Source organism: Argiope bruennichi, chromosome 10 (assembly GCF_947563725.1).
Source record: "Argiope bruennichi chromosome 10, qqArgBrue1.1, whole genome shotgun sequence".
Classification (NCBI taxonomy): domain Eukaryota; kingdom Metazoa; phylum Arthropoda; class Arachnida; order Araneae; family Araneidae; genus Argiope; species Argiope bruennichi.
The window spans coordinates 44,163,466-44,174,673 of NC_079160.1; the positions used below are offsets into that span (position 1 = coordinate 44,163,466).

Sequence of the window (11,208 nt, forward strand, 5' to 3'; positions counted from 1 at the left end):
TCTATGGCACATCAGATGCAAACGAGTCATTTAAATTTTGGAATCCATACCAATCAGCTCTAAATTTGGAATTCGTGGCATCTTACAGAAGAAAAAATAAATGACGCCATAGTACATAGGGAGACATGTAAGATATATGACATCCATTGTTAATAATATCATCTAATAAGGATGTAATCTGAATTATAAATAATTTACTCATAAATAATAAACGAAGCACTATTTACTAATCATGTTTACCTTAATATAAATAATAGTCCTGGCAACTTTGTATGTTTATATGTATGTATGTATATTCCACATCTCCTAAGTAACTGAGTCAAGTTCATTCAAATTTTATACATTTGTAATTTAAGATAATAGAAAGAATATATAAGATTTTTCGAACAACAAAAATTAATTTAATTAGAAATTTACCAAATTTTTTTATTTTAACATCGTAGAAAATTACTACCAGAAAAAAACATTTCCATGTCATCTTAAAATGCAGTATGTTACCCTTTCAAAGATATCAATTCAATTCCTGTGAAAATTTTATTTTAACATCGTAGAAAATTACTACCAGAAAAAAACATTTCCATGTCATCTTAAAATGCAGTATGTTACCCTTTCAAAGATATCAATTCAATTCCTGTGAAAATTTTCCTTCAATTGTTATGAATGTTTAATACCTTTAAAATAGAATATTATGAAATAATAAAGATATTCTTTTGAAAGAAAACAGTAAAACTTTAAGTTTTCCTTATTTGATTTATTTTTTAATTTTTACTCTCTTATACACGTAGTATTCAGAAAATTTAATAATCGTCAAGAAGTTCGAACTCGTGATTTAGACGAATCTCCATGTTTCAGATCTGCCCTAGTTCGAAAAACACATTTTCAGAAAATGTTCGTCTATTTGTCTGTGACAAAGATACCTCAAAAACGCTTTAAGGTAGATAGCTGAAATTTGGTATATAGGCTTAAAACCAAATTCGTAGACTTCTATTAAATTTTCAGCAAAATCCGTTCAGTGTTCGAATATAAGTTAACACGATAATTACCAAACGATGAGAGCTAGATGGATAAGATTCGGTGCACAGTTTTAAAATCTATCATGTTGATAACTACCAACTTTTGAACTAAATCCTACAAGGAATAGACTATCTGTAGCTCTTTTTCTTTCAGAAACATGAAAATGTGATAAATCAAAAACACGTTGACTTAAATATATCAAATTTCGTATGGGTTTTGTGGATATAAGTGTACTTCTGTATAAAATTTTTGTTTCAGTCGCTTTGGAAGAAACACGTCTAAAACACGGATTCAGTTTTTGGATGCTATTAACCTTCATGACAGGGATTGATCTCTAAATAATTTTTCGGATACTATAAACAGCATGCCATGGATTAATCTCCAAAAAAAAACTAGCCAGGGATCGATAGATTCAGTACTATTATTCAGTAACTGGCGATGGATTCAATACAATTATGCGAAAGATTAATATTTCGTAACTATTGTAAGTCAATGTAATGCAAGGTGTTCTCTGGCATGATAAGTTTATTAGAAAGTATGCGAGAAAGTTTTAGGAAGACCACTCCCACTGATATTTTATACAAAGTTTGTGACATTTTTTATAGGCATTATAGTTTAAGCAAGGCTTAAAAGCAAGCAGAAGTTAAGTCGCTCTGACGAAGAAGAGAAAACTCAAACTTTCGTGAGTGAATGAAGCATGTCCGGCAGCGGCAGTTTCAGGCTATGAGAAATTAGTCAATTTTTTGCATTTTTTTCTGCTGTGACTTTAAAGGAAGTTTATCCAGAAAAAATATGATTTTACACCATTTTAAAATTTAAAATTTTAGCTTTAAAATAATGCCATTTTTGTTTCTGTACAATCTCTTCTTTAATTATTGTTAATTTTTTAAATTAAGGCAGATGAATTTGTTATAAGGAAATTAATAGGTATTACTTTGCTAAGTAGCAAACGTTTTGATGTACTTTGCCACTATTTTTATTAATTTTTCAGTTATTTTAATATAAATATTTGAACTCCGTTTCTACGGGTTTTAACCCTTTAAAGGGCCATTTTTTCTAGTCATATTATGTTAAAATATTTTTAAGCTTGAAATTAGAATAAGAAAAGGGATTCATTTAGCTAATTAGATAAATTTAATTTGATAAATTAATAATTAAGTAACAAATCAAGACACATCATTTTGTGTAAAATAAAAAACTGAAGCACCTAAGTTTCGGTCTTTCTAAAAAAAATTGTTAGAACTTATGCCAACCTACATAATTTCATACAAAGATTGATAAATTTGGTGGGAAGCATACTTCCCACGGCCCTAGAAAGGGTTAAAGTAGTTATTTAATGATGTATAAGAAAGGACGTAAGTTCAAAATGATCTGCCACTGTAACAAATAGAAGGGTATTCCTCTAGCGGCTATAGAGAAATACAAGGAGTCAACTTCTAGACGTCGGAAATATAGCGTCGTTAAGACTTGTCTAAATTTTTTGTGTGTTAATTGTGTTGTATCTAAGTGTATGTGACTGTACATCATTAGATCTTAAATATAATTTTATTTGTGCTAGCCGGCGTCTGTAATTCTTAAATCGCTCAGCAACAATTTTTTCAGCTCAAATAAAATTATATTATATTTAAGATCTAAGAGCTACAGTCCCAAACACTTAGAACAACACAATTAACATATAAAACAATTGAGCGCTACATTTTAGCTAAATGCTAACCACGCTACATTTTCGACGGCTAGAAGTTGACTCTTTGTTTCTCTCTATAGCCGCTAGAGGGCTGTCCTTTTATTTGTTATACCACTTTAATTGAAATCAGAAGGCCAGGAAAATAAAGTTTTCAAGAACAAGTTTAAAAAAAATTATTGTTGAAGAACAAGAATACATATAAAGAGATGTTCCTAGAACTCATTAGCAAAATTCAAAAAGAAGACTTCATTAGCAGACAGTTAACAATTAATATAGCGACAGTTATTGATTTGATTATTTTCGTTTTTTTATATTAATAAAAATTAGATATTTATTTAACTGTCTCAGAATATTCTATAAAAACCTTATATTTCAGAGTTGTGAGCAAAATTTGGAGACCTAATATAACAAATGTCAATGACTAGACAACTTTGGCGAATAATCGTTTGTTAACCAGTTACATTAGTAATATATCTGTGACATCATTAAAACTGCCCTTATTTATCAAATAGTAAGAGCGTTTAATGTACTCCAATACAATGCTTTAATACTGAATTTTTATTTTTATTTTAGCAAAATATCGACATCAAAATGAAAAAAAATGAAACTATATTCGATTGGATGTGAAACTCAGCTCAGAAAACTCGAGACCAAAACCTACTGATGCACTATTCACGACGAATACCCAATCTGAAAAAATATCACTGAATAAGCTGAAATATTTTCTACTTAACAACCAAATATTGGATTTGTGTAGGTGCAGTATGCTAGAACTAAGCTAGCAGCGTAGTACGTCGTAATAAAGAAGGATTATCCGAGGATGTAGATTTAGCCGATATCTCTATCTTTACTTATAAAAAAGACTAATCGCCTTTAACGACCAGCTGGTTCGCCTGAGAAATTGATAATAAATCGTTTCAATTAAATCGTTTAGATACAACATCATGTACACGATTCCCTCAACTTGTCAGATATTAAATTGAATTGTCTTTTACATAGTTTGTTCATTGTGGTCATGGGTCTCCTCAAATCAGTGCTATTAAAATTATTCGGTTCATTTATCTTCTAATTTTTGAGGTGTCGTTACCTCGCTTTTTTTTCTTCGAAAGATTTAAACAGATTAAATTTAAACTGTTCGCAGATTTAAACAGATTCTTTCTTCTTTCAACAATTTGAGAAAATCAAGCGATTTAATATTCGGTGAAGCAATCGAAACTGTTTGAATTTCAGGTCAACAATATTTGTTGGAAATAAAGCTATATATATAGTGGTCATAAAATTTTTTTTCTGTTATATAGACCTCTTGCGACCGGTCCGTTCAACCTATTCTGTGAACAGCAACAAAGTGGTATTTACAGAATTAAACGATTGCGTTTACTGTTAGTTTAATGTTTTAGGCTACGGTTAGAGGTACAGAAATTCGAAATTTTCGAATGGCAATGCCTACTTTTTCAGTCACAAAATATTCAGAGCATGGAAAAAAAAAAGATAATTGGAATAGTACGGGTATCTCAAAAACGGATGCGTTATGTACGCACAAAAAGCAGCTCTGCGAATGTCCCCCTCTCCAAAAAAAAAAAAAAAACGATCTTGTTTTGGGGATACCTCAAAACCAGACCCTGTTAAAAATTTGCTAAATTTTATTTGCTTTCAGGAATAACTTAATCTTTCATTTTGAGCTTTTGACAAAAGCTAATTTTTCTATCGTACCCTTGACATGCTTGTGTGGGTTGAATCTTATTTTTTATCTTATGCATAGTTAGAAAATATCTTTAAAATATTTTTTAAAAAAATAATTAAAAGTAGAAAAAAAATTATACGCCAAAAACATGGAACCTTAAAAGCTAATATTTTTAATTTAAGATGATGCAAAAAATAATTTTTATTCTGTAATATTTTCGAAAGTTATCGTGAAATAACTCAAAAATTTCTCTCAATTTTTAAGTAATAAAATTTTTTTAAAAAGTCATCCAAAATGCACATTTTTAAAGTATTATGGGCGAAGAATAGTTCTAAGTAAAACGATCTAGCCTTTAGAGCGGCAACACAAATATACACACACATAATAGAAGTGTGTGTGTGTGTGTGTGTGTGTGTGTTGGCGCTCTACAACATTTGACCTACTACTACAAAATTTGGCACATATTTAACTTGACAAATGGAAATGCGCTCCTAAAAGATATATATATATATATATATATATATATATATATATATATATATATATATATTGAAATTTTACTTACAGTGCTTTATAAAAGGAAACTGTAATAAAATAAATAAATAAACATGTACAAAATTTTTTGGGGTGTGTTTTATATTTAAAGTTAGTAACAGTTATTACATAACATACATTTTGTCAAAATATTAAAATGTTAATTTAATAAAAATACAATCGTTCAGAAAGGAACAAAAAAAAGCCTCACATAAGTGATGGGACACTTACTTTTCCATCAAATATTTATCCAAAAATTTTACATTTTAAAAGGTTTTAATATTTTGTTGGATTTCTTTTTACTTTTAAAACAGGATTTAATCTTCTTGGGATGGATTCGACTCATTTTTTTTGTGATTTCTGGAGTGATTTTACTCCATTCTTCTTGAAGCACCGATTTTAATTGTTGTTTTGAAGAAATGGTGTGTTTGTGAATTCTTGATTCCAATTCTTGCCAAATATTCTCTATGGGATTTAAGTCTGGAGATTGTGGTGATGTTTTTATTATTTCAGGACAGTTATACAGCAACCAGAGTCTAACGTTCAAAGCAGTGTGTTTGGGGTCATTGTTCTGGTAGAATTTAAAATCGTTATGTAGGTTCAATTTTCTTGCTGAAGATTTCAAATTTTGCTTTAAAATGTCAATATACTTGTACTGATCCATTATACTGTCAATAAAAACAAGATTACCAACTCCAGCGGACGACATACACCCCCATACCATAACTCCTCCTCCACCATGTTTTACTGTTGACACCAAGTTCTGTTTGCAAAATTCTTCCCTGGGTTCTCTCCTCACCAAGATTCTACCGTCATAACCAAATATATTAAATTTACTCTCATCAGCAAATATAACTTTATTCCAGTAATCAGAATTCTTATTTATGTTGGATTTTGCGAAAGCTAGTCTGAGTTTTCTATTCTTTACACTTACGAAGAATTTTTTTTCTGGCTACTCTACCGTGATATCCAGCAGATCGAATTACCCTTCTAATAGTGTCAGGATTAACAATTATTCCATATAATGCTTGGAAATCAGCAGTAACTTTAGGAGCACTCTTTCTTGGATTTTTTTAAATATTTCGAACGATCATTCGCTTTATTCCATTGGATAGCTTTGATGGTCGGCCAGGTCTTCTTTTATTCTGAATAATATGATTTTTTTTATATCGTTTAATGATATTGAAAACTGTTGAATGACTCAAGTTAACTGTTTCAGCAGTTTTTCTAATAGATTTTCCACGTTCAATATGCAAATTAATAACTAATTTTCGAATTTCAGGCGAAGTTTCTTTTCATTTAGCATTCATCGCTTCACAGAGCTAAAAAACACAAAAATTCCAAAACAAACTGGAGAGAAATACTGCAGACGATTTTACAAATTATTGCCAATATCTTTTGAGTAAAAATAAAACCTCCAAAAATATTTTTATTGCTTATTTTAGACGATTTTTGTTGCATATCTAATGGTGTCCCATCACTTATGTGAGCTATTTTTTGTTCCGTTCTAAACAATTGTATTTTTATTAAATTAATATTTTAATATTTTGACAAAATGTATGTTATGTAATAATTGTTACTAAATTTAAGTATGAAACATGCTCACAAAAAATTTGTAATGTTTTTTAAATTTATTTTATTACAGTTTCCTTTTATAAAGCACAAGTGTCCCATCACTTTTGTGAGACACTGTAATTAAAAATAAAGCGAAATTTTAGCCTTTTTCCTGATAATTTTTGAAAAAAAGCACAAAATTACATCACAAAAATAAATTTTTCATTGCTTCAAAAATTTTTATAGTTACTTTTTAATTATATCAATTTGAAAATCATACGAATTTATCCTGACTTCTAATAAATTGTTAACATTATATTTTTTGTTTAATTTCTAAAAAAAGGGTACATTATTGACTTAAAATTCAAACCACTTTCATTCTTTCATGAAATATTTAACTGTTTAAATTTTTTTCCATTGTTTAAAGCTAAAGAAAATAGATTATGTTTAATTCTGCGTAATTTACAAGATAATGACAAAAAAAAGTGAAGTAACAATACTTCAAATTTTAGAAGATGGATTAATTACGTATTTACGTTTCTAATAATGTCATGATACCATGGGGCTAATCTCCATTGGAAAGGTCTAAGTGCACAATAGTAGAATATATGAAAAACAATAAAAATAAAACAACTTTAATATCAGCCAATTTGAAAGAATCATATGCACGAAAAGTTTTAACAAAAATTAAATCCAACCAATATCTCCGGCGAAACAAACAAATGTTCGCCAAAGATGATTGGTTTTTATTATAAACTAGCCACCTCTGGTGACCAGTCGGTTCGCCAATCTTAATGCTCGTTAAAATTTTAATAATTAAATATTTTATATAATTCCTACTTTAATAGCTTCTTCATAAAAATATTTTAAAATTTCACATTTTGATAGTCATATAATTCACTCATAATACTATAAAGGTCTTCAGTCATAACGTAATATGTGTTTCTATAATTTTTTTGTTAGCTCCCGTAGAATTTATGCTTTGAATTAAAGTGGAAATGATTAATCTGCAATTAATATAATACAAAGCATACAACTAACCTAAAAATAATTTAAATGAAGTCCACATCCGTTTAAAATACTTGTCAACAATCAGAATCCAATGCGCATGCGTGAATTTTCAACGCCAGTTGGTAACGCAAATGCATGAATTTTTCTAAGCCAGTTGGAGTAACGCTATGCAGATTAGACATTTTTAATTTTCTTTATTCTGTTTTATTTTAACTCAAAAGTACTTCAGAATGAATCTGAAAGATCTATTAATTAATAATGTTTAATTTTAAATGCTTCAAACGTTAAGAAAATAAACAGAATCGTTTGAAATAATCGGTCAAAAAATATTAAGCCTATCCTCTTTAGTGTGGGAAAAAAAACTGAAGTCTTACTCATTTGGCGGTGGAGAAAATAAGATTTTTTTTGGCAGGGAAAATTAGTTTTTAATTAATAATTAAAATTCTAATTAAAATTTCAAAAAAAAGGACCCCAGGTGCACATTTCCGACCTCCAAGGTATACATGTACCAAATTTGGTAGCTGTAGGTCAAACGGTCTGGCCTGTAGAGGGCCAATACACACACACACACACATTGAGCTTTATATAAGTATAGCTAGAGATAAAGATACCAGTAAGTTTTATCTATCGTCTCAGTATAATCCTTCTTCGTTACAACACATTTCTCATCGACCTTAGCAATGGCAGATTACACCTGCTAAATTCCAATCTTTTGCTGTTAAATGAAAACAATCTAAGCTTGCTTAATCTTTGATAAATAATAATGTTTCGGATTAAGTATTCATCGTGCACAATGTATATGCATAGTTTGACTTCGAGTTTTCTGAGCTGAACTTCTTGTCCATTTTTATCGTTTTGACATTTTCGATATCGTACTGAAATAAAAGATAAAATTCAGTAAATAAGCAATGGAATAGAAGTATATTAAATGCTTGTATTATTTGATAAATAAGGTCAGTTTTACTGACATCATAGATATATGATTAATATAACTGCAAATGAATTCTTTAATGAAGAATGTGAATTTAGTGGTCTACAGACCAGAATCTTTCACATAGGCTACGGAATTTCAAAATAACATACATTGGTGGATGCCAGCGAGTAAATTGAAGGGAATTTTTTTCAAAATTTTAATTAAAATTTTAGTTGTTTAAAAATCAAATAATTTCGTGTTTTTAAGCTGTAATTTCCGAAAATATTATTTCACAAAAATAATTTTTACGCTATTTTAAAATTGGAAGCATTTATGATACCTATTTAGTTGAATTTCCTGAATTTTAGCAGTTTTTAAAAAAGTACGTTTATTTGTAGCAATAAAATTCATATTGTTTTCATAATTTCATCAGATATTTGATGCAGTGACTTTCTCCTGAAACTAAAAATTAAAGAAAGTTTGTTTATTTTTGTCTCAGTCTACAGGCTGAATCAGAAAGTGAAATTCTCAATGCTATTCAAAGCTAACGTACAATTAAATGATGGATTGCGTTTTTAATGACATTATAATATCTTTGAAGTTGACTATATAAACTATGTTCAACTAGTACATAATTAGCATAAAGATGTGAGACTATTAAAACAGAAAGTTTTTGCTGTCTACCACAATTCAATAATAAAAAATATTTTGTTGAGAAAATAATGAACAAGTTATGCAAAAAGACGTAATTGAAATTAAAAACGACTAAATATATTATTAAGTCAACTATATCCAGTCGTCAAAGGCAGCTAATCTAACATATTGCTGCACATTGTCTTATGATGTTCTGCCTTTACTGCTTATAAAATTGGCAATACATTTCAAAATGAGACTATCGGTACGCATTTCACACGTATTAAGCGACCTTGAATGAACTATTATTCAAATAATATTTTAGATATGAAATCCTTTAATTGTTTAATATTCATTTAAAAATCATTCTTTTGCTGTAGTAAATTTTAATAGCATTTATTTAAAAGAAAAATAGCATTTTATTTAAAAGAATCAAACAACTTTTGTTCTTATATTTCCAAATGAAAAAAAAAATCGTTCGAAAGAAATGTCTTTTTAAATAATCAAAGAAAAGAAGTCATATTTAAGATGTTAAATGAAACTATTTCGATTATTAAAAAAATATATTTACAGCACAGAAAATAAATTATTTAATATAATATATAAGTCGTAATAATCTTGATATAAATTGTGATTTATTATAGTATTTTAATAGTGATTTTTTTTTGATAGAACAAAAATTTCAAATATATTATATAGCCTTCATACTATTGATAATGAACTATAAATACAATACTTCTTTAGTGCTAGTTCATATTTAAATACATAAAAGAAAATTTAATTTTTTGAATTGGTTATTATTTTAATTTTATTTTTATTAATTTTGAAGTAACAAAATTATATATAATTATATATATTCAGATGAAAAAAGAAGATTCAGAAGAAGCATTTGATATTAAAAAAAGGTAAAGGCATATAATATATTTTCATTACTGATTATTTTCTGAACATATAAATGATTAAACGATGTTTCAAATGGAAATTTTTATTAAAAAATATGGAATGTTTAGTATTTATTTTATGAGGAATTTTGAAGTAATAAAAATAAACTATTTAGCTCCAAAGTTTCAAAAATAAAGTAAATAATATTGCTCTATTTGATACAAAGCAATACGCATATTTTCAGTACATACTCATTTCCAAATAGATTACAATATAAACGATATTATAAAGCAAAATTTTCGGGAAAAAAAATGGCAGAACTAAATAAAATAGCAGGAATTACTCACTGGAAAACAAATAAAATACTTCAACAAATTACTTCTACAGAAACGTAGTAATAGAGTTTGTATACACTACATTAACGGAAATTTGTAACAGAAGGGGAAAATATCAAACGATTTTCATTAAAGAAATACATCATTTAATTTTGAAATAAAAAATCAGTATGTAGTATTTCTTTTATCTCTAAAAAAAAGTTTACCTTTATTTCCTGTATCCTGTCTACACCCACTCCATAAAATGAGTAATTGTTAATAACCCTGCTAATATTGACTACGATAACAGCATCGCTTGCGTTCACATGAGAAAATCCACATCTGTAGCTTAAACTCAATACATAAGATAACAAGGACAATAAAAGGAGTTAACGCTTAAAATTTTTCGAAAATATTTACTTTTCAAGTTAAAGGATGCAATGTGAAGTCAACTTCCAAACAGAAATTTGGGAGCATAACTCATTTTGCTAATAATAATAATAAGAAGAAGAAGAAGAATGCAGCATTTTTTCTAGCTATTAAATTTTATGTCTTTTTTACTTTCTCGAATACGTACGTAGTTTAGAGAAAGTATAGTAATATTCAAAAAATTCGAACTCAAGATTTTGACAGATCTCCGAGTTTTAGACATTCCTGAGTTCGAAAAACACATTTTTGGAAAATGTCCATCTGTCTGTCTGTAATAAAGATAACAAAGACGGTTGAAATTCGGTATACTGTCTTTAAACCAAATTTGTAAGTTTCTATCAAATTTTGAGTAAAATCTGTCCAGAAGAAATCCATCCGTCCGGCTGTTCGAATATAAATTAAGACGATAACTACAAAATAAAGAGAGCTAGATAGATAAGATTCGGCACATAGATTTAAAATCTGTAGCGTAGATACCAAGGGTTTGACTAATAAAGGTTTGACCGTCTGTCAATCTGTACTTTCAAAAACATTTAAGCTCGATAATTCAAAAACGCAG

General features: G+C 28.3%; 1 protein-coding gene across 2 annotated transcripts in view; it reads right to left on the bottom strand.

The window, feature by feature from the left end:
• The window catches only part of LOC129988363 (PI-PLC X domain-containing protein 1-like), a 32,690-nt gene extending 22,203 nt beyond the window's left edge, over positions 1-10,487 (bottom strand). The window contains exon 1 of one of the 2 annotated variants that reach the window (XM_056096569.1): positions 10,448-10,487. The gene's annotated coding sequence lies outside the window, so the exon portion shown is untranslated. Of the gene's footprint in view, positions 1-10,253; positions 10,377-10,447 lie in introns of those variants that run through there. The other variant, XM_056096571.1, reaches the window with a different exon arrangement.
• Between the last annotated feature and the right edge of the window lie 721 nt (positions 10,488-11,208).